Here is a 4,653-nt window from a genome sequence, read left to right on the forward strand (position 1 = left end):
GATATTGGCAAACCAAAAGAATTAATAAAAGAGTTAAAAATCACCACTAAAACTTTGATAAATGGGGCTTCCCTGGTGGCGCAGTGGTTGAGAGTCCGCCTGCCGATGCAGGGGACATGGGTTCGTGCCCCGGTCCGGGAAGATCCCACATACCGTGGAGTGGCTGGGCCCGTGAGCCATGGCCGCTGAGCCTGCGCGTCCGGAGCCTGTGCTCCGCAACGGGAGAGACCACGACAGTGAGAGGCCCGCATACGGCAAACAAAACAAAACAAAACAAACTAAAACAAACAAAACAAACAAACAAAAAACTTTGATAAGGAGAAGAAGAAAAGAATAGACTCTGTGATTTCCTTTTGCTCTTGATTGCTTTGTTTTCACTCCCTCCCTAGTCATACATAAAGTGTAATATGTCATATGGAGTAAAAGAAAAAATGTTCCCTATCAACTCTGCTCACTTTGCATTCCTAAGACTAATAAGACCAGGGAACACTGGGTGGCAATGGAAGGGTAAGATTATAGAGTTCATGTTTTAGGGACATAAGCCTATTCTTCCCTCCTACAACTTATTAACTTTCACCAGCAGACCAGGCCAATTCCTGGAATAGCATGCAGATAATAAGGCCATGTCTACCCTTCAAAAATAAAAGTTCTCAAAGTATAAGTGTAATCTGCCTACAGATCAGTAGCTAAGTGCCCAATTTCCCTCTGTGTTAGTCTTTTCCTATGGTCCAATTTTGGGAGTAGACTCAATCTTCTTGAACAGGGCAGCTGTTAGTTTATATGTACCTTTGTGCCAAAGAGGGGAAAAAGGTGTCTTCTCAAGGTGGACAAATTAGAAAAAGCACCATTTCTTTTTTTAAATGCCCCTCTTTCCCACCTGGTGAATTAGTAAAAGATGCCCCTGTGGGAGAGCACATGGCTTAACTGAAGAAAGTACATTTGTGGGATGAAAAAAATGCACCCCTGGCTCCCAGCAAATGCAGCCCTCAGCCAGGGTTCCGGCTTGGCAAGTGCAACGTGGCTTTGATTGCAACCCCCACTCACCTCCCAGAACAGGCGCCTTTGTTCAGTGCACAAAAACACAATTATGAGTGACAGTCCTGCATTTGACATTGAGCATGGGACGCAAAACTCTCATGTAAAACTTGTCCAAATGAACATTTTCCCCCAATAAATTTCATTCTCAGCTTCTGCAGACCAGCGTTGACTGGTTTAACTCCCCACTGACATGAGCTGGTCACTTGCGTCCATTCTCTTTTGAGAAAGGAGCCTTAGGTAACTTAGTAGTGTGGGCACGATAAGACCTTTCTCTTCCACGGAGGTAACATGTCGTGTTTAGAGCCCTCTAATGGGGGCTATATGCTTCCTTAATGCAGAAAGAAGCTGGTAAGCTGGGGTTTTTAGGTTTTCTTTTTTTCTCTCTCTCTGTCTCTCTTTCATTATCGTTTTGCATTTTCTTCTCCTTTCTGGTATGATCCTCTGTGTTCAGATCTTTACCTTTTCTTGCCAACTGCCAGCAACAGTATACTTGAAAATGTTGCAGGATTTTCTCCAGACACCTGCTTTCAAGGACCACGTGTAGACTTGTCCAGTAAACCACCTCTCATTAGAGAGATTTGCCATATGCTATTATAAAGAAGTCATTCTTCAACCCCTTTGCTTCACACAGCATCATACTCAGCAGGGCAAATGTACAGATTATTTCATGTTTCACAACACTCACAAATGGAGTTTTAACAAAAAATGATCAACAAACTCAGACTATTTACTTTTGGGAGAAGCCAGTGTCAAAGCATTGCAGCAGCCTGAACTGTAATGTGAGTTCTAATTTTTCACATTTGAACAGTATCCACTCTGGCGATGTGTGTGTTCAAAGTGCAGAAAGAGTGGCTGGTGACTTGTTTTTCTTAAAATATACCTCCACACAGTAGAAGCAGTCATGAATAATCTAGGGCCACTCATCAGAAGCCACATAAAGTATGTAAAATGGAAAATACAAATAAATACATCAATGTTTGAAAAGACTGCTCAGTTCCCAGATTTATCAGTATCATGTGAAAATTTATTTTTTAAATAATACCTTTTTGGGGAAAACTTTGTTAAAATTAAAGAAATTCATCCATTCACCTAGCGGACTAGAATCAATGTGGTTGGCTATTTCAATGTAACTAAATTGACTTTCTATGGCTTTAATAAGATAGTTATAAATTCCACTGCACTGTGATCCTTTTGAGGATTCTACGAGCAACTTAGGTAGAGACGAGCACTCTCCAGGTCTCGTCCTTCTCAACTTTATTTGGTGTGAAGATAAAAGAGAAGGACGTTTTCACTTACAAGTAACAGAGATCTCAAATCAGACTAGCCAGAATACTAAAAAATAGAAATTATTTCACATATTAACAGGTCCAGAAATCGCAAGGTCTGTAAGATTGGTTAAGTCAGTGGCTAATGACGTTATCAGTTCTCTCCATCTCTCCACTATTGTTGGCTTTATTCTCAGGCTGGTTACAAGATGACTTAGGCAGATCCGGAGTTCGATCCTCATAAAATACAGATGATGATTTTTCTCTTCTGTGGATCTCTCTTAGGAGCAAGAAAATGTGTCTTAGAAGCTTCCCCTGAAGCTTCTACACCTCATTCCTAACCCACCATTGGCAAAAGGAATGGGATTACCCTTCAATAGACCAGACACACTGTTGGAGCTGGGGAGGCACCAGTTATCCCCTGGCTCATGGCTCCATGGTTTTGGGGGCAATACTTTCACAAAATTGGGTTCTGATAGAAAAGAAGGAAGAAAATGGATGCTGCAAGTAGCTTAATTAATCTTAGTAAAAGTGCCTCCAAAACTACTACTAAAATCTGATAATGAAAACAAAAGCTCTATCTTCTCAAGAGGCTGTCTAGTTCCTTCATGAGGTTTAATACTAAAAAGAAAAAAAGAGAAAAGAAAAATCCTATAAATTCTTAGAGATGTACTTATAGAGCCCGTCAACCTCAAAACTAAGAAATTTCTCACTCGTTATCTTTAGAGTAGATATTATGGCTCCTTTTAATTGCTGGATACTCACCACAGAGAAAGCTAAGTGGATTTATGGTCAATATGAACACTTACTGAGAGTCTAAAAAATTATGGGTCTTCTCAAAAGATAAGGGAAACATTTCCAGCTTATTGTCATATACGATTTTTTCTGACGCTATATCTACAGACCCACATATTTTTGGATAAACGTGTAAGTACTCCACAAGTTTTTTAAATAGTCTAATATCTTGCTACTCAAAATATATTCCTTGGGCCAGTAGCACCAGTGTCATCTGGGAGGCTGTTTGCAATGCAAAAATCTCAGGCGCATCCCCAAACCTACAGAATCTACATCTTAACAAGATTCCCGGGAGAGTCAATGGCACATTAAAGTTTGAGAAACACGACCCCAGGCTGGGCCTAGAGTGGAAGTTACAGTATGTAGCTCTACTAGGGTAAAAAGGGTTTTGCTGAGAGGATTTCCTTTAAGGGTCTTTTATTCCTAAAGGAGATTAAAGTACTATATATATTTGGGTTGAGCTTTGAAGATTTGAGACAAACCCTCCCTTAGTGGGCAAATTCAGAAGAGCCAAAAAAGGAGACAAAGGAGATAGCAGTGTTGAAAAGGCAGAAGAAAAGCAAGAATATTTACAGATATCAAGGGAAGAGAATGCTTCGAAACAGACTTCATTAAAAGTTATAGAGAAGTCAAGAAGGGGACATTAAGAATTGATAATTAGATGACTATTTGTGACTGTAAGAATGCAATACTGGTATGGGGTGGTATAGGAATTGGATGCTACGGAGACAAACTAGACAAAGTAATAGCAATGCAGAGGTAGTTGTTTAGTGTTTATGAGAATCAGATTGTCAAGTTTTAACACTGATTTCATCCTTTAAAAGCACTGCAACTGGGACTTCCCTGGTGGTGCAATGGTTAAGAATCTGCCTGCCTCAGTGGAACAGGATAGAAAGCCCAGAGATAAACCCACGGGCATATGAGCACCTTATCATTGATAAAGGAGGCAAGAATATACAGTGGAGAAAAGACAGCCTCTTCAATAAGTGGTGCTGGGAAAACTGGACAGCTATATGTAAAAGAATGAAATTAGAATACTCCCTAACACTATACACAAAAATAAACTCAAAATGGATTAAAGACCTAAATGTAAGACCAGACACTATAAAACTCTTAGAGGAAAACATAGGAAGAACATTCTATTATGTAAATCACAGCAAGATCCTTTTTGACCCACCTCCTAGATAAATGGAAATAAAAACAAAAATAAACAAATGGGACCAAATGAAACTTAAAAGCTTTTGCACAGCAAAGAAAACCATAAACAAGACAAAAAGACAACCCTCAGAATGGGAGAAAATATTTGCAAACGAAGCAACTGACAAAGGATTAATCTCCAAAATTTATAAGCAGCTCATGCAGCTCAATATCAAAAAAACAAACAACCCAATCCAAAAATGGGCAGAAGATCTAAATAAACATTTCTCCAAAGAAGATATACAGATTGCCAACAAACACATGAAAGGATGCTCAACATCACTAATCATTAGAGAAATGTAAATCAAAACGACAATGAGGTATCACCTCACACTGGTTGGTCAGTCACTACTGGGTT

This window comes from Grampus griseus, assembly GCF_964374135.1.
Source record: "Grampus griseus genome assembly, chromosome: 4".
Taxonomy (NCBI): domain Eukaryota; kingdom Metazoa; phylum Chordata; class Mammalia; order Artiodactyla; family Delphinidae; genus Grampus; species Grampus griseus.